The sequence below is a fragment of the Zalophus californianus genome, chromosome 12, assembly GCF_009762305.2.
Source record: "Zalophus californianus isolate mZalCal1 chromosome 12, mZalCal1.pri.v2, whole genome shotgun sequence".
Lineage (NCBI taxonomy): Eukaryota > Metazoa > Chordata > Mammalia > Carnivora > Otariidae > Zalophus > Zalophus californianus.
Window position 1 is genome coordinate 81,153,016 of NC_045606.1, and position 20,802 is coordinate 81,173,817.

Genomic DNA, 20,802 nt, shown 5'->3' on the forward strand with positions numbered 1-20,802 from the left:
CTAAAGGAGAAACACAAAAATCAAAAGGTTAAAAAATGGTGCTGTTAAAGACAACGTATAATTTGTGTGTTTAAGGAAACAATTTGAGTTATTTTTAAATTAAAATATATAGTAATGCAATTTTTAAAATACAAACTAATACTCAAGGAAGTTATTTTGGGATGAAACTTTTTAAAGCAACAAGAAAATTTAATTGGGACTATCTATACTATGGAATGTGATGAAGAATTACTATACACCCACATACACAAAATAAAATTAGAACTATTATAGCATATGTTGAATTTCTCATTATTACAGAGTTATTGAAATCTTTAAGCAAGAGTGACTAAGGGAAATATATATCCTTATTATTTTTCTCCCTCAACTGTGCACCATATTGTTATATATACCATGTAATCTATAACAATGTGGCCACATTGAGTTAGAACTTTCTGTTTATACATAGAAGTATCGCTCTCCTATCTACCATTGCTCAAAGAGCATATTTAAATTATAATCTTCACCAACTGTATATTTGACACTATCTCTGTTTCTCATTTATTACCAATTAATTGATGTCCTAGTACACTTGTTTTTTTAATTTTATTTTATTATGTTAGTCACCATACATTACATCATTAGTGTTTGATGTAGTGTTCCATGATTCATTGTTTGTGTATAACACCCAGTGCTCCATTCAATACATGCCCTCTTTAATACCCATCACCAGGCTAACCCATCGCCCCCACCTCCCTCCCCTCTAAAACCCTGTTTGTTTCTTAGAGTCCATAGTTTCTCATGGTTCGTCTCCCTCTCTGACCTCCCCGCCTTTGTTTTTCCCTTCCTACTATCTTCTTTTTTTGTTGTTGTTTTAACATATAATGTATTATTTCTTTCAGAGCTACAGGTCTGTGATTCATCAGTCTTACACAATTCACAGCACTTACCATAGTACATACCCTCCCCAGTGTCCATCACCCGGCCACCCCATCCCTCCCACTCCCCTCCACTCCAGCAATCCTCAGTTTGTTTCCTGAGATTAAGAGTCTCTTATGGTTTCTCTCCCTTTCTGGTTTTGTCTTGTTTCATTTTTCCCTCCCTTCCCCTATGATCCTCTGTCTTGTTTCTCAAATTCCTCATGTCAGTGAGATCGTATGATACTTGTCTTTCTCTGATTGACTTATTTCACTTAGCATAATACCCTCTAGTTCCATCCACGTTGCTGCAAATGGCAAGATTTCGGGGGTTTTTTGATGGCTGCATAATATTCCATTGTGTATATATACCACATCTTTTTTATCCATTCATCTGTTGATGAAGATCTTGGCGCTTTCCACAGTTTGGCTATTGTGGACATTGTTGCTATAAACATTGGGGTGCCTGTGCCCCTTCTGATCACTACATTTGTATCTTTGGAGTAAATACCCAGTATACACTTGTTTTTTAAAGTCATGATTCTTCAAAAAGAAAACAAAGATTTGGTGCAGGCATCTGTTAAAGGAAGACTGTCTCCTAAGCTGCAGCTCTGGTGTGTGAACGCCATTCCCGACCAACTTGCTGCTCTGAGCTGCAGCAATGAGATGGAGAACATAGGCTTCCTTGACTTATGATATCAAGATTTCTAAGTCTGAATCCCCCTGAAGTTATTGCTCCTATAATGCTTCCTCTGTCACAATGTGAGATGCAACCCTCCGTGTTGGAGCCCAAAATTTTCCAATTAATCACCAAGTATGGATTCCATAATTGTTGCTTTATCACTTAGAAAATAGTGAGGCAGGTTTTTCTTCTAGCCTTATATCCCTTTTATGAATGAAGGGGCTTGGGTCTACTGCTTGGAAACATCATGGGTTTTGAAGTAAATTCTCTGACCTGAAGCAAGAGAAAGAAATCTGGGAGAGGCTTCTGAATTCATCTTTTAGAAAGATAGGAGCTATTAGACTCTGGAGAAAATAAATAGCAGCTACAGAATGTATGGAGGACTCCAGGTTGGATTAGAGATGTCAGAAATAACTAAGGTGTTCATTTAAAGGAGACTAAAGGAAAATAAGAGGATTTGAGGTGTTTGTCTTAGCTGAAAGCACTTTAAATGGAGAAAGGCAACTTCAGCACTTATTTATAAGCTTAGGTAAAGAATTAAATTGAATTTCATTGGCTTCTGTGATAGTTCTTTCCATGGACTTAGCCTGTATTTTATTGGATTTCATTCTAAGACCATCTTTTGACCAAATGAGGTTTTCCAGAATAAAATATTTTTAAAGTAGAGTCAGATCTACCTTTCTCTAAAAGGTGTTTATTCCTGTTCACTACCATAATGAATAGATGCATTTTTCATCCTCTCCCTGGGAAGAGAGTCGCATTACTTAGTTGTATAATAATAATATTTTTATTCATTGAATGCCCATGTGCTATGCACTGTAGATGCATTCTATCACTTAATCTTCATAAATGTTTGGGAAAGGGCCAATATTTTCTCTGGCTTATTAATGAGGATCATAATGGGTAAGGAACTTGTCTGTGGATAGAAAATTTGGTGGCAAAGCTAACACTTGAAGTCAGCTGTTTGATTTGTGGTGAACAGCATTGAAGAGTAAGATTTAACCAGGCGTGTCCATCAGAATTGTATGAGAGGCTTTCCAAAATGCATAGCTCAGGCTCTAGCCAGAGTTAGTACCAGGATTTCGAACAAGCTGTGTGGGCAACTAAAGTCCTCCACTCTAAGGGAGGAATCCAAGTCTCATCCCTCCAATGTCCCCTTTCACAAATAATGCTGAAGGCAGTACTCCAAGCCATGCACACATATGTAGGATATGTGACAGGACCTCTGGCTAGAGTTCTACTTATCACTGTTCTGTGCCTAATAGGTATAAATTCAGGAACTATTACCTTTACCACTGAGGAGTGGGCAGGGCCAAAGGATTGGGACCCGGTTTATATACTCTATCCAGGAAGAAGATCAACAGGTCTGGGCAAAAGGAGAGTCCCAAAAGAGATTAGAAAAGTCATTTTCTTGAATAAAATTGGGAAATCAGAAAATGCTAAACTTATGTTTCTTCTTGCATTCATGGCTTCTAATTAAAGTAGCCCAGGATGGCTTGGACAGCATGGTCCAGGATGGTCACTGATGCCCTGAGCAGTGGAGGGAGGACACAACATTAAAAAGGCAGTGAAACATCAACCGTAAATGGGGAGAGCCATGGAGCTGAAATCTCTCAGGGGTACTGCTAATAGCAAAGAATGGTATGAAAAATTACTTAAGCAAAAAGCAGTGAGTCATCTCTGCTAGCTTCTCCCAGAGGAAACAGTTCCAATTAGGGGCTGTTTATGCATTTATTCATTTATTAAACAAATACTTACTAAGTATCTTCTCTGTACTTGTCTTAGGTCTCTTGGATGCAAAGTTGATAAATTGGCCTAGTTTTCAGGAAGAGAAAAAAAGTCTTCAACAAATGGGTGTGGTCAGTTTTTGAATTGCTGATAATTCATCTCCTATTTTATTTTTTGTTACTTTAGGAAAAAGCTATTCTGCCTGGACATGAGAAATATATCAGGAAGTAATAAAATAATGCCTACTCCCATCCAGGATGGGAGGAAAATCTTTCTACCTCTTAAAACTGGATGATTAAGGTTTTGTGCTCTAAGAGCTAAAGTCTCCTTATGATGGTTGATCAAGCTTTTTCGGATGAATCATCAAGTCCAATTAAGGAAAGGGAAGGGAAGGAACAGAACTGAAGGAACAGGAGGAAAACTACTCCCTCCTCCCCCCTTGTTCTAATAATATACAGGAAAAGAGTGACAGGGAAAAGAAACTTGGGCCCTGGAATTTACATACCTGGCTTTCATTGCTGTGATAGCTCAGACCATCTGGGAGTGAGCTCAGGAATAGCTTACCAGGACAATGACTTACTTCCAATGACCAGGCCAAAATAAATTATATTTTCAACTCTGTGTCTAGAGTGATAAAATATCATGATTGTCAGTACAATCATACCAGGACTAGAACAGGGAGAATAGGAATGGTTTCCCAAAGAAAGATCTATGGGACAGATATGGGCCCTTGATAAACTGCTGTGAGCTCAACAGTCAACCCACTTGGCGTCTACTGCATCTCTTTCCAAGATATGTTAAATTATCTATCCATTCATAAAAATGCAGAAAATATATTAGTCCTTTATAAGAACTTAATAAGTATTAATGCAAGTAATAAAAATTGAGGCTAAAATCGTTTAGGCCTATGCAATATGTCCATTTTTACATCTGAAAACTTTGATTTAAAAGAAATTGTTTTTTAAGAAGCATATTAAAAGCAGATGTGTAGAATTCAATAAATGGTGTTAGAACAACTAGGTAGCCTTCTGGAAGAAAGTAAAAGTAAAGTTTTTTCATAATTTGCAGCATAAGAAAATAGATCAATGATACCAATTTTGAATTTATAAAAATAGTAAATAATCCATGGAAATGTAAAAAAAATTATAGTGGTGAAAATTCTTTATAAGTATGAAATAAAACTCCAAATCCCCAAAAATAACATTGATAAATTTAATGACATACATTTAAAAAAAATCTGCATTGATCAAGCTTCCAAGAACAAAACCAAAAGAAAAAGAATTTGTTTCTTTAGAAGATATAAAGCATTGCCATATCAATAAGAAAATGTCCATCAACCCAGCAGAAAAAGGTAAAAAGAAAGAAGGAGAAAGATTCACAGAATGGGAAATACAAATAACTTTTAAACATATGAAAAGATTCTCACCTTACCTCACTCTAAGAGATATGTGAATTTTTTTAAAGGTTTATTTATTTGAGAAAGAGAGAGAGCATGCAAGCGCACCCAGCTGGGGCAAGGGGCAGAGGGAGAAAGAGAGAATTCCAAGGAGACTCTCCATGGAGCCAAACTCAGGGCTCTGTCTCACCACTCTGAGATCATGACCTGAGCTGAAACCAAGAGTCAGATGCTCAACCAAAAATGCCACCCAGGTGCCCTAAGACATGTGAATTTAAACTATGTTTCTATTTATCTGCTATCAAGTAGATCAAGATATTCAAATAACATACTGAATTAGCAAAGGTATGTTGAAACAGGACTTCCAGATATAGACTATAAATTGAAACAACCTCGGGTGCCTGTGTGGCTCAGTCAGTTGGCCATCTGACTTCAGCCGAGGTCATGATCCCCCGGTCCTAAGATTCAGTCCCCTGATGGGCTGCCTGCTCAGAGGGGAGTCTGCTTCTCCCTCTGCCCTCCCCCCATACACACATGTACTCTCTATCTCTCAAATAAATAAAATCTTTAAAATAAATAAATAAATAAACAAATAGATAGCTAGAAACAACCTCTAGGAACTCTAATTTGGAAATAATAATCAAAGTGGAAAATGCACATTACCATTGGTTAATTCCATTTCTTAAGATTTGCTTTCTTTATTAACTGATATGTGTAAGAACAGGCACTTATACGAGGATATGCCACTGCAGTCCTATTTGAAATAGCAGGATAAAAGACTTCACTAGCCTTCCATTCGTGTAATGATGGTTCAGTGATATGATGGATTATTATGCAGCTGTGAAAAAAAAAATTTAAAGCTGAGTAAGCTCTCTATGTACTGATATGGAATGACTTTAGTTTTTAAAAACGAGAAAAAAAGGTAAATGTGTTATGGTAGCTTTCTATTGCTGCTGCTGTAACAAATGAATACAAACCTAGAGGTTTAAAACAAAACAAATTTAAACCTAGAGGTTTAAAACAAAACAAATTTATTATCTTACAGTTCTGTAAGTCAGATGGTGGGCATGGGTCTTGCCCGGGTAACTCGGAGTATTGTCAGGGTTGTATTCCTTCCTGGAGGCCCCAGAGAGAATGTGTTTCCTTCCTTTTGCCAACTTCTAGAGGTCACCTACATTCCTTGGCTCATGGGTCCCTTCCTTCATCTTGAAAGGCAGCAAGATCACCTCACTCTGGATCTTCCTCTGTGGGCACTCCTCTCTCTGACCACAACTGGGAAAGGTTCTCTGCTTTTAAGTGTTCAAGTGATCAGACTGGACCCATCTGGATAATCCAAACAATCTCCCCACCTCAAGGTACATACCTGTAATCACATCTGTAACGTCCCTTTTTCCATGTAAGTTCACCAAGGCACAGGTTCCAAGGATTAGGGATGGACATCTTTGCGGGTCATTATCCTGCCTACCACAAAACATATCCATGTGAATATAATGCTAATTTTGCTTTAAAAATGAAAAGATTATATATATGACAAAACATTAAGAATAGTGCTAATTACATGAAAAACCATTAATACAGGTTGCCTGAAGAAGAGGGATGACATAGAAGTGAGAGGGAGAATTTCTCTTGTGCTCTCTTTTGTACCTTTTGAATTTTGAATCATGTAAATTATTATCATTACAAAACCTACATTTTTTTAAAGGATAAAATCAAACCTCTTTGCAAATTGTAAAAGAAAGATACATGTAGATTGATTTCATTCCAGTCAGGGACTGTGAACCCTCGTATTGATGAATAATAAATGTGGCTTAGAAACACTCCAGGGCCCTTGTGGAGGAGAAGTCAGTGGAGAATGAGCACTAGACTGTGGCCACCCATACAAGGCAAGGAGAGCGGGGATTGCCTCATTGACCTGCTCCTGCTGCTAGAGCCTCCTTGTATTTTTATGTCAGCAATTCCACAGAGCCTGAAGGGAAACCTGCATTACAACCAGCCACAAGGGAGAAACAAAAAGTGGGGAGGGAGGATCCCCTAATTTTATTAGTGTTACTCCTTCCAGACTCTCATGAAAGAAAAATAGGCTATGTGTTAGCCTATGCATAAGTCTTTTTTTTTAATTTAAAAAAATTTTTTTTTCATTTATTTGAGAGAGAGAGAATGAGAGACAGAGAGCATGAGAGGGAAGAGGGTCAGAGGGAGAAGCGGTCTGACCCCCTGCTGAGCAGGGAGCCCAATGTGGGACTCGATCCCGGGACTCCAGGATCATGACCTGAGCCGAAGGCAGTCGCTTAACCAACTGAGCCATCCAGGCGCCCATAAGAGTCTTTAAAATATTGTCAAACATTTGACGCCATCCGAAGTAAAAAAAGGAATTGTTGGTTCTTTCATTAGTAACATTTATGTTCCACTCTACATTGGTACTAGTAACCTTGTTTCAAAAAAATAGTTTCATATATCATATTAATCTATATATGAAAGGGAAGGTTCATGTTTAATGAGCTATAGTAGTGTCTATGTGTGAACATAGGAGAAATCAAAGTAGTCTCAGTGTTGTTATATATCACTTCAGGAGTGACTGGAGTCAGTATGTTTTCTAAAATCTTTGAGTACTGAAATTCTGGAGTTTATCAAAATTATGATGCCAAATTCTCTTTGGTGTTTTTCACTTGTATTGTAAAATAACAATTTTTCTCTTCCTGGTAAATAAGTTTTCCCCTAATATGTGAGAAACATTTTAAGCTTTTTAAAAAGAAATAAAACTGTCTTGGAGACACAGATTTTTATGTAGGAGGCTAAATACCACTGATAGAGTAGCAAAAATTCTTCTTGTGGAGATTTAATGAGTTAAAATTGATTGGAGATATTTTTAAAGTAAAGAATGCAGTCCCCTCCCAAGATATCAATCATCAAGACAATGACAAATAATTGAATAGAAAGTTAGACAAAGAAGCCAATGGGAAATTCAAAGATGTGAAAACCTAAATGATTTAACTAAAAAACACATGAAATATTTAGCAGCTATGTTAGTGAAAATTAAATGCAAATCAAAGTAAAAAAATATTGTCTCACATTAATAGATTGGCAATTTTTAAAACTTGACAGTGCTAAGTGTTGACATAGATGTGAAAAACTTTTAACTTTGTGGTACAATTTGGCAAAGACCTAGTAGAGTTGAACACACATGCACACTACAACTAGAAATTCCACCACCAACTATGCACTGATGAAATTGTCATTTGTCCACAAAAAGATGCACAAGATTGTTCAAAATAGCACTGAGTTTTATATGAAAATAATAGGAACTATGTAAATGAGAAAACAGATGAATAAACAGATGAATAAATCTAATGGAGTATTGTATCAGAGTGAAAAATGAATGAACAAGAGTAGAGAATATAATCATGGGTTAATCTCTCAGACAAGCAGTCTTTCAGGCAACTTGCCGAAGAATGCAGTCTGGTGCCTGTCTCAGTCTATTAGGGCTGTCATAACAAAACACCACAGACTGAGTGGCTTCAACAACAGACAGTTATTTCACACAGTTCTGGAGGCTGGACCCCCCCCAAGATGGAGGTGCAGGCAGGTTCTGTTCTTGGTGAGAACCCTCTTCCTGACTTGCAGACGGCGTCTTTTCACCGTGTCTTCATGTGGTGGAGAAAGAAAGAGCAGAAGTGAGCTCTCTGGGGTCTTTTTTTATAAGGGCACTAACCCCATGGTGAGGGCCCCACCCTCTTGAACTCATCTAAGCTTACTTACCTCCTAAAGGCCCCACCTCTAAATGCCATCTCATTGGGGATTAGAGTTTCAACATATGAACTGGGAGGGTGGGGGACAGTGGGACACAATTCAGACGATAGTAGGGCCCTATATATTACATTTTAGAATCTTAAAAAAATATTTTTTCAACCTTTGTAATAAAAGTATAAACACCATAAGTCAGAATAGTTATTCCCTCGGGAGATGGGAGAGAAGGAAGAGATCAGTAAGAGGCAGAGACCTCCTGAGTCTCACATTCACCTTCATTAATTATAAGTATGGAACATTTTGCGTAAATGTGTCCAAATGAAAGTTCATAAGTAGAGTAAATTGTGCTCGTTAAGAACAAATTCAAATTCTGAGAAATAATAGACCCAAGGTACTTAGACAACTCATCTTTTTTTTTTTCTTGGAATAATTTTATTTAATTTCAGTTTCTTGCTTTAAAGTCCAGCTACTCTTTTTTTCAAAGATTTTTTTAAGATTTTATTTATTTTTTTAAGATTTTATTTATTTTTCTGAAGGGCGCCTGGGTGGCTCAGTTGTTAGGCATCTGCCTTCAGCTGGGGTCATGATCCTGGGGTCCTGGGATGGAGCCCTGCATCGGGCTCTCTGCTCAGCAGGAGGCCTGCTTCTCCCTCTCCCACTCCCCCTGCTTGTGTTCCCACTCTCGCTGTGTCTCTCTCTGTCAAATAAATAAATAAAATCTAAAATAAATAAATAACTAAAATAAATACATTACTTGGTTCTTGGTACTTACCATATAAACCACTGCCTTCTTAATGTGAGTGATTGTTTCATGCTATAAATCCAAGAAAGGCTCAAGGGTGAATATCAGACTCACCCTTATCATATGTCACTTTGAGTCCACATTTGAGAGAATGTTTTTGCTCTCAATCTAACGCTCCTTAAAAAAAAAAGAAGAAGAAGAAGACGATAGCAGGAAGGGAAAAATGAAGGGGGGGAAATCGGAGGGGAAGACAAACCATGAGAGATGATGGACTCTGAGAAACAAACTGAGGGTTCTAGGGGGGAGGGGGTGGGGGATGGGTTAGCCCGGTGATGGGTATTAAAGAGGGCACGTTCTGCGTGGAGCACTGGGTGTTATGCACAAACAATGAATCATGGAACACTACATCAAGAACTAATGATGTAATGTAAGGTGATTAACATAACATAATAAAAAAAAATGTGAACACCTCAGTCATTATTATGCTGGGAACTTTACATCTCTCCTTCCCCTTCCTCCAAATCCCGTCAGTTATTTAAGAGATCTCAGTTTGTTAGATATATAAAGATTTAGCAGTCTGATATGGAAAATTAACCTCAAATTAAAAAAAATCATTTCTCATTTGATTAAGAGTAACATGTCATTCAAATAAATAATGTACAGCAACACATCCGGGGGCCAGATTGCTGTGATTCTAAGCTCTGACCCTCATTTCACACAGTTACTTATCTTCTCTCAACCTCAGTGGCCTTATTTGCAATTGGGCATAATGTTAATACTTACCTCATAGAGTTTGGTAAGTCTCAAATGAGGAAATGCAGGTGAAGAACTACTTAGTCATTGCATTTTTGAGAACTTAACTTCCTACCAGGCACTGATATACATATGTCTTTCATTCCGTCCTCCCAACAATCCTTGTAAGTAGTTACTGCTTCTATAACCCCCAGTTTACACACGAAGAACAAGAAGCACAAAGGGTTACACAGGGTATATACAGTCAAATAGTAGGGTTAGGACGTGGGCATCTGTAGGGGGACATTATTCTATTTACCGCATGTATCAAAGACAGAATGCCAGGACTTGGCGACTGATTGGGTGACAAAGAAGGGAGTGAATCCACTGTCGAAGGATTCCTAGGGGGTGGAGGAGAGAATTGTAGCTGGTGGAAACTGGCAAGTAGGTTATAACAAGTGCCTAAAATGCTGGACATAGAGCTATGAGCAAAGGGCAGTGATATCTCAGAGGAAGAAGCTTAACTGCCTGTGAAAATTAGAGAAAGTTTCCCAGAAAAAAAATGGAAATTGCCTGGGTCTTGAAGGGTTACTATAGTAGAAGCTCAGCAGGCAGAGACATGTAGGAAGGACACGTTGGAAACCAACCGGGCAATGCTAAGAAATGTAATGCAAGGTACCAATCCCTATGCAATTTTAATTTTCTGTTTAATCTGGTTACTCGTGAGCTATGTTAAAATGGAATTTAGCTGGATCTTGAATTCAAACCCGTAGCAGATATTGAGCTTCCAGGGACACCAAGACCGACATTACACATTCCGTATGCTCCATTTCACTACAAATGAGCAGCTTTACGACCTGACTCCCTTGAGAGTCTTCAAATAGAGATTTAATTAGAAAGCATTAGAGAAACTCATCCTGAAATAACAAAGACAGTGGTAGCCATAGGAAGACATTAGCCTAGTGAGAACTTGGTGCACTCACTGCAGATTCTATTAAGAAAATGGACAAATGAGAAGATTATCTCCTAGGACAGTAATTATGCAATATCACAAAAGGTACTGATATATAAACTTCTCTTAGGATGACAAATATTTTTTAACTGTGTTTCATTCATTAAAACTAGTTTATTGGGGCACCTGGGTGGCTCAGTCAGTTAAGCATCTGCCTTCAGCTCAGGTCATGATCCCAGGGTCCTGGGATCGAGCTCCACATGGGGCTCTCTGTTCAGCAGGGAGCCTGCTTCTCCTTCTCCCTCTGCCTGCCACCCCCCCACTTTGTGCTCTCTCTCTCTCTCTCTCTCTGTCAAATAAATAAATAAAATCTTAAAAAATATAATAATAAAAATTAAAAAATAAAACTATGAATTTCTGCATTATCCATGGAAACACATTAGAAAGAGGATTGTATTAGATACAGTAAAACAGAAAAGAGCTCTTGGAAAATGATGATAGCTCTTTTGTATAGCTATAAAAATATAATTTTTATTATAATTAAAAATTTGCATTATATTAAATTACCAGTGTTTATACTAAATATTTATAAATATGATCTAAGTTTTTGATTGACAAATGACTGATAGAGCCATTGATGATTTGATCCTTATTTTAATACTGTTGATATAATTTTCTAAGTTTATATGATCTCTTCAGAGCCAAGTATTCATTAGGCAAACAGTGCTAAAATACATATATGAATGAGGTTGTAATTACTATCTATTCCAGAATCATAGATAAGCTCTATTTTGGGAATAACTGATTTGTGTCTAACAGAAGAAATGAGGGATAATTAATTGTCTTGAATCACATGTCCTCATTTATATGATGGAACTTAACCTGTGGGCCATACTGTTTTGTAAGCCTTGCTCTGAACAACCCATCACCAAGAGCTTTTAACTCCTAAGCATATTTATGTGAATGTCTGAGGCTGGTATAACCCATATTTGAGGTGAAGGTATTTCTCACCCACTGACCTGTCAATAAAACTTAAGGTTTTGTAGGAGAGCTAATAGGGTACATGGTAAGAGATATGGTAGGGGAAAGTGCCTCTTAAGATGGATGCTCATAATGAAAAGTAAAGGAAAAAGAAAAGGAAGACAGGGAGAAGAAAGTAGTAGTGGTGCATTGAGGCACATGCACAGAGCCCTGCACCCAAGACCTGTTAATAATGAGGACTTATTTGAACATCTGCTATGTGCCAGGTACTGAGGACGCAGTGAGCATATGCCCTGCATTCACAGTGCTTATATTGCACTGTGGGGAGACCAGCAATAAACAGAGAAAATTAGTATTAGGAGAAAAATAACCCAGATAAGGATCATAGAGAAGTGGGAAGGGAGTGGCAATGGTCGTGGAAGCTTTCACTGATAAGGGGAAGTATCAGCAAAGATGTAAAGTAGTAATAGCAACCCATTAAGATATTTGAGGAAAGAGCATTTTGGCAGAAAGAAGAGCTACTAGGAAGGTCCTGAGATGCCTGCTGTGTTCCATAAAGAGTGGGAAAGCTGGAGGACGAGAATGACAGACACGAGGTCACAGGATTTATGGGAGGCTGGACCATGTGGGGCCGCGTTGATTGTGCTAAGGACCTTAGGCCTGTGCCGTGTAGCACTGTAGTCACTGGCCGAATGTTGCTCTTGAGCACTTGAAATATGGCTAGTGTGACTGCGCTTTAATTTGATTTCATCTAAATTAAAAATTTTAAATTGATTCTCAGTTCAGTTATTGGGAAACTTCTCAATATGTTTTGAACAATTTGGGTATGTGAATATATTTTAATTGTAAATCAAATTGAATCTAAACATCAATCAACTTATTCCCAATTAAAATTTGATGCCTGAATTGAGATGTGGTAGATGTATGAAATACACACTGACTCAGAGATTGAGTACCAAAAAGGACTTTAAAATATCTCAATTTTTGTGTCGATTATATGCTGCAGTGACAATATATATGATCTGATCATAAACCATCCTAATAGGCAGAGGAGTATTAATGTGTGAGAAATGAATGCTGATAACTTCTATTGGGAGTGTATATTAGAGCATTTTCTGGGAAATATTTTCTCAAAAATATAGCAAAAAACTACTAAAACATAAACTTATTTATCAAGCAACTCCACATGTAGAAATATATCATACAGAAATAAGTATCACAAGAATAAAGCTATAAACATGCCCCTTGCAACTTATTTAAAATAGAACCAAACTAAATGGCCCCAAATGGGGGATACATTAAATTAATTGTGATATAGTCATACAATGAAATACTAGGAAGTCATTTAAATTACAAATGTGTGTGTATCATTATGTAAGGGCAGTTGTCAATTATTAAGCTGGAGAAACTGTACATATTGACATCATATTATAAAATTTCATAAAATATAAATAATTCCATAGAAACATATATTTAACTTAATTTCTGTGTATTTTTCTGAGAGGTACACACCACAATTTTAACAATTTTTTCTTGTGTATTATAATACAGGTGATTTTTATTTTCTATGGTTTCTTATACTCTAAAATTGCATACATTTAATAATATAAAGACATTAAGACCACAATGATAATAATGTGAAAAACCAAGTGTTGCTCTTATTTTCTTTGCTGAGGGACTTTAAGAGTACAGTTTGAAAAAAAAATGCAGGTATATTTGAAAATCATAGTTCATTGTGGAAGTTTAATGATCTCCTTTCAGTCATGGAGATGAAATTTTAATAGATGCTATCACTGGTAATGATACCATTTTTTAAAGTTGAATGAGTTTTAAAACTCATTTTGTTAAATAACCTTTGAATATATGTCAATGAAGTACTAAGGAAACATTTCAAACACAATAATATAAGTTACATACAGAAAAAAAGCAGTTTTTGGTTCAGAAGAATTCCATGGTGTCATGAGCTCAACCTTAAATGAATGTAAGCTCTGCCAGGACTCTGCTTTATTTATGGCCCATTTTGTTAGTTTTGCTGGCTGCGCTAACTCCAATTTTTAGGTGAGTAAAGTATCACTATGACTTCTTTAGTGGAACAGAAAACGGAAAATTCATTCAAGACATGGAGGATATTATTAAAGATCACAGAGGCAGAAATGAGCAGAGTACCAGGGAATGACATTATTGCCGCCTGCCTGACAGTCTAGAGAGAGAGAGAGAGAAAGTGCACAGGTAACAAGTGGGAACAGTTAATGGAGATCCTTGAGGACCAGCACTGAAGAACCTGAATGTGATGAGTCTGACAAGACCATTCTAAAAACCTGTGAAGGCTCCAGAACAAGGGGACAGTATTGATCGTCTCTTTGATAGTCTTCAAACACTGAAGCTACCACTCCTACCTAGGGTCATTGAAGTTAATAAGACCTAAGGGCCATTTTTAGACTTTGGAGTCTACATTTTTTTATATCAACATCTGGGCACGTGCTCATGCTCTGCTCAACTCCACCAACCCAACAGTTTTACAGTTGATAAGCCAAGGGCTAAACAAAGTGCTATTTTTATTTTTTTAATTTGCAGTAAAGCCTTTCTCTTCTGCTGATGATCTAGGTCAAGGATCATAAATGCAATTTGGCCTTGCATAAAAGAAATACATATTTTGTATACACAAAGCTTATGCAGCTGACCTTCAGCTTAACCCAAACAGCAGGACAGTGAATTTGCTTATATTGGGATATATCTTTCTGATTTCCCTTAGGTAAACACTAATGTCCATATTCTAAAGAAAATCCTTTAAGATTTTACTTAAGCTTTCTTGATCTCCTTTACCTGAGTGATCTTTTAAGAAAAATTACTCTCTTTGAACCACTCCCAGGGAGTCCTATAAACCACATTTACAGTGTAGGACCAGATATAGAATGTGTAGATGACACTAAGAACACATCTTAATCTCTCAGTTTACTCAATTATTTTGAAGATCAGTTGCATACATTCCAGTCAAACCAGGAAGAATGTTTAATCAAAAAGAGCACATATTTTAAGCTTCAGTCTTGTTCCATGAACTATTTCTCCATTTCCTATGAGGCAGAAGAGAGAGAAGAAAGAAAAAGACAGAATTGGGCTTTTCAGTCTCGAATATGTTTACATCATTTGCATGTAAAATGCAGAATAAACTTGGGGTTTAAAAAGTAAAAAAAAAAAAGTATTTGCTGTAGTTTTTGTTATGACATGATGAGGCATCAAAATAAATGACTTGGGCTCAAAGGCTGAATGAGCCACAGCACGATCCTCACAAAAGAATACACGGCAAATGACTAAAACAGTCAAAAGACTCAAGTAGCAAAGGTCACTGGAAGAAAAGTTAGAGTCTTCAGGAAGGCCAAGGAGATGCTTCCATTTCAAGTCTTGGATGTTAAAAATGATCTCTGCCCTTCCAAGCTCCAAAAAGCTTTGGCTCGAGTTCTATGGCAGAAAAACTGTGTTAGACGCTTGAGAAAGGTCAGAATTCTCACCCAGTCCACCATTACCTTTGGTCACCACCATCACAACCTAGTGCTGGTTAAAAGGGCTCAAAAGGCCTGTTAACAGAAAATTAAGGTAATGAGTTTTTTATTTTCCACGTTGAAGTAATGCCTAATCCGTTCTCCCAGCTGTGACCACTCAATCATAACATAGTTTAAAATAGATTGGCTGTCTCACTCAGTAGCAAATGGGAGTTAAAATGAACTCTATTCCTGTTTGGACCATTAATAACAATAAATCCACTGCAACATGAGGGAATTTATATAGATCCTTCTAGTGCATTTCACACTCACTGAAAAACATATCGGCAATGTTTGCTCAGAAGAAGCTAAGAGGCCAATATCATCAATGTTGCTCTGCTCAACATAATTATTTCATGTATACATTTTCTTTATTACTCATCTCATTCTATTACTCATCTCATTTAGTGCCTGAATTTCTGAGCTTGTCAAATATATTCTCCATATCAACTGTACTCAGCTTGTTCTCACATGAAATTTTATTCAATATTATTTATCAATGCACATGGAGTCTTTTATTCCTTTTCCTCCTGCACTGAGAAGTTCTGATATAGTCTATTAGAGGACTGTGCCTTCTAGATAAGAATAAACTATATGTGGAATCTAAAATAGCCAAACTCATAGAAACAGAGTAGAAAGGTAGAAAGGTGGCTACCAGAATTTGGGGGGCAGGGGGAGAATTAGGGAGATGTTAGGAAAAAGGTACAAACTTCCAGTAAGAAGATAAGTACGTTTTGGGGATCCAATGCCCAGCATTGTGATCAGAGTTCACAGTACTGTATTGTACACTTGAAAATTGCTGAGAATAGATCTTAAGTGTTCTCATCCCCCGCAAAGACTTGATAATTATGTGATAGAGATTATTGTATCACAATATATAAATAACCCTACAGTGTTAATCATATTGCAATATGCAAGTGTATCAAATCATATGTTGCACACCTTACCCTTACACACTGTTGTATCTTATGTCAGTTATATCTCAGTAAGCATGGAAGAAAAAAACATCACAGTTCTGTGTCTACTATCTCTGGTTTTTCTCTCCAACCCAAGTGCTTTCAGTCTGCCAAAATCACCAATGGTCTCTTTAACCTAAATTCTTCACTCTCGTCTCTAATTTTCCATCCTTAGGTTCCTTCCCACTAGGGTTAGTAAGGTTCCTCATTGACTTCATAAACATTTTGATCCAGAGCATAACCTTTACCCTGCACTCAGTGCCCCCGGGGAGTTCAATCCTGTCCTTGCTCCACATTTGCCCCCCTCCGCTACTAAGAGCTGAGTGCCCTCCGCAGTCCTCTTTATGGTTGGACCAGCACACAAACCCATTTAGAATATTCCATTGACTCTTGGTCACTTCAGCAGTTTTATGCTTGAAGTCTTCTGACTTTCAGTCAGGCAATCATTTCTCTGAACAGTTTAAAGTACAGATTCCCAAGGAATAATAATTAGAAACATCCAAACTGCTTCACTGGTTTGCAGATAATTGGCAATGTAATAGAACCTATAGGACCACATAGAAAGTATGTGCTCATTTTGAATATCAACTTATGAATACTGTCATCTATCTTTATATCTAAATAGGATTCTATAAATTTATCCATAAATATAAATATAAAATCCCTTTTATAGCTATGTATTCTTTGACATAAACTGGGAGTGCATAGGACTAAAGATATCAAATACATTTAAAGGCAGAGTCTGCTAAAGCAACAATATATAGTCAAGGCAGACCATATGTTTGCTTGTTTCAAAATACACTAGATTAAAAACATAGTGGTCCTTGGGGTGCCTGGATGGCTCAGTCAGTTAAGCGTCTGCCTTCGGCTCAGGTCATGATCCCAGGGTCCTGGGATCGAGTCCTGCACTGGGCTCCCTGCTCAACAGGGACTCTGCTTCTCCCTCTGCCTGCCGCTCCCCCCGCTTGTGCTCTCTCTCTCTCTCTCTGACAAATAAATAAAATTTAAAAAAAGAAAGAAATGATATAATATGAAGTTGAGAGACTTAAAATCCTTGACATGGTTTAATGATCCATATCTTTTCATGAGATAAAACAAATATCCTTGGAGTAAAATAATTTCTTTACTGTATTATCACAAAACAGTCTTATGTGCCCCAGGTTGTAGGACTGATATTGGCTTTAGGTACACACGTCCAGTAGGAGTTCCTTATTCCCAGGATGTAGGGAAATTCATTAATCTCTTACCCATCTCCAAATCCCTTCACTAAAACCTGAGATTTCTCTCTTAGAGCTACATTATTTTAATTGAAGTCTTTGTTAGCGTGTTAAAGTCAATGATCTATAGCAGAAGGTTACATAATGACTGTTACCAGTAAATTAGAGTAAACTCACCAAATTATAGTTTCTGCATAAATAAATATGCATAATTCAAAGATCCTGAATGGAGAGAGTATTTGTGGGATAAGGAATAAGAGAAGGAGCAGATAATCATCGGTCACCATGAAGGAAAAAGCCCCACAGACTGTGAGGAATGGTAATGCTACAAACAAGCTTCAGCTCTTCTAAAACTCTAACAGAAGGCTGAATTTTAACCATGAGAGGGTCTGTCCTGAGCTGATACACATTCCTGAGTATCATATAAAGATGCCAACTCTAGGTGAATTCCATTCAGTAGCCAAACTGTGTAATATGACTCTCAAAACTATGTAACAAACAAAACAAAAATTAGTTTTATAGTTTCTATTCTTTTCCATAAGAAAGAAATCCGTATTTCCTGGACTTTTGTCTGCTCCCTCAACACATTATCCTTCCGACACATGTATCTGTAAGAAGCTTAGACTCAGTGATTTGTGTGTACTTGGAAATTAGGAAATGGGTGAGAATACTAGAGGACAGTGGACAATACACTTTTCAAAAATCCTTAGACACTCAGAGGGATGCCAGAATAATTAATCATATTTATTTAAGTATATAGATGTGATGTTGTATTAAAATAGAGTAGTTCCCCCCTTATCTGCAGGGACACCCCCAGTGGATGCCTGAAACTGCAGACAGAACCGAGCCCTATGTATACTATGTTTTTTCCTATACATACCTATGAAAAAGTGTAACTTATGAATTAGGCACAGTAAGAGATTAACAACTGACAACAAAATAGAACAATTACAATATGCTGTACTGAAAGTTACATGTGGTCTCTCTGTCTAAATACCTGAATATCTTACCGTACTGCACTCACTCTCCTTCTGTGGTGATGTAGGTTGGTAACGTGCCTACGTGACGAGAGAAGGGAGCTGAGGGCCACAGATGCCGTGATGTAGCAGTAGGCTGCTGCTGACAATATGTGAGAAGGATCGTTTCCTTCTGGACCACGGTTGACCTCGGGTAACAGAAACTGCAGATAAAGGGGAACTACTATGTTTTTCTTTTTATTTATTTATTTATTTATTTCTAAAGATTATTTATTTATTTATTTGACAGAGCACAAGTAGGCAGAGCGGCAGGCAGAGGGAGAGGGAGATTTTCAATTTTTTTTCATTCATGAAGTGAGGGTAAACCTACAGACATAAAGTATATATTAAGGGGCTATGAACATTTAATAAGTGACTTTAAAGTGCCATGTTGCACAAATGATCACAAGGCATTATTCATCTGTGTTAAGCATCCTATTAGCCTAAGGCTTATCTGCTTAACTAAGAAAGCATTTGTCTTTACAAGAGTTTTTTTTTTTTTAATTTTTTCTTATTATCAGCATAATGTCATAATATAGAAGCATATTCTCGGTACAATGAAAGTAAATTTCCTAAGATAGAAAGTGGGAAATAATTTATAAAACATAAATTAATGATTTTATTCTTCATTACTGATATAACACATGATATCTTACATGTGTCTGGGCAAATCCTGTTGATTCATTTCAGAGTGCTTTCATGAATGCGTCAGCAAAGTTCACCGTGCCTCTCTCAGCTTCTGGTGGCTCTCAGCATACCTTGGCTTATGCCCACATCTCTGCCTCAGTTGTCACAATACCTTCTGCCTCAGTTGTCATAATACCTTCTTCACTTCTGTGTGTGTGTGTGTGTGTGTGTGTGTGTGTGTGTGTTCTCCCTCTGCCTCACTCTTAGGAAGATTTAAGACTTAGGGCATTTAGAGCCCACCTGAATAATACAATACCATCTCAACATTCTTAACTTAATCACATCTACCAAGATCTTTTCCTTTTTGACATATCTGTGTCCAGGGATTAGGATGTGGATATCTTTGGCAAGCGGTGGTTCAATTTTCAGCTCGCCACAGAAATATATATATTGTTTAGTGTATTCTTCCAATTCCACGTGGAACCATAAGCTCTGTGTTTCTATAATTGAATCTTAGTTGTTTATTTCTCCAACATTCTCCATCTCCCTGCAACAGCCATTCTGACTTTCTCTAGTAGGAAGAGGGAAGGGATAAACGTACCACCTTAGTCTTCTCCTTTAATTAGGAGAAAGTAGGTGTGATAGATACAGAGTCGCATACCTGATACACACAACCACCCCTTTGGTAAAAGAATCTCAATTTGATTCTGAAGATGATGCACCTGGTCCCAGACAGAGGCTCGGGATATGTCGAAGCCAAGCACAGGACTGTGTCCCCCACCCTTCCCCAGTCTTCATGCAGCCACATCTGACCAGTGATGTAAAGGAAGTCTGCGACACGGGCGCCTGGGTGGCTCAGTTGGTTAAGCGACTGCCTTCGGCTCAGGTCGTGATCCTGGAGTCCCGGGATCGAGTCCCGCATTGGGCTCCCTGCTCGGCGGGGAGTCTGCTTCTCCCTCTGACCCTCTTCCCTCTCGTGCTCTCTATCTCTCATTCTCTCTCTCTCAAATAAATAAATAAAATCTTTAAAAAAAAAAAAAAAAAGGAAGTCTGCGACAATCTCTCCCAGAAGGGATTGTGCTTTTCTGATAACAACTTCAAGCTCAAAATATACATGTCAGGGGAGACAAGAGGCAGTCAAAGGGAGAAGGATCTGAAGGCAAACCATTGTGACCCGCGTTGATGCTTTTCACAGGTTAACACTTTCGAAGTGTATGGTGTAGGGGTGTATGATTAAGTTACTGCCAATTAATTTCTTTTGCTTGTGTTTCTAATTGATATTAGTTTTATTAGGTGTTTGAGCTTAGAGATTTTATGATCTTAGCTTTACTCCTCCACATTTAAGTAGAATATTCTGCTATGGTTTTCAATGAATGTGTTTGCTACTGCTTGTATTAAAGGCACAAAAGATATAGATGTATAGATATCTATCTGTATCTATGTGGTTTTACACCTCAACCAGCATTGGTATTATGCCTAAATGAACACAAATTACTGTGACCTATGTGATAAAGGACATAAAGCAATTTGACTTTGATGCTCAGAGAGTTTTTAAAATAGTAAATCTTTTTTTAATTTTAAATTCAATTAGCCAACA

The 20,802-nt window shown here is 37.5% G+C and overlaps 1 long non-coding RNA gene across 1 annotated transcript; it reads right to left on the bottom strand.

The window, feature by feature from the left end:
* Nucleotides 1–5,427: 5,427 nt before the first annotated feature.
* Nucleotides 5,428–19,337, bottom strand: LOC113910990. Its single transcript, XR_003516343.1, has 4 exons — nt 19,235–19,337; nt 18,573–18,742; nt 6,066–6,163; nt 5,428–5,540 (listed from the first exon to the last, which is right to left on the bottom strand). It is a non-coding gene; the product is annotated as an uncharacterized LOC113910990 (long non-coding RNA).
* Between the last annotated feature and the right edge of the window lie 1,465 nt (nt 19,338–20,802).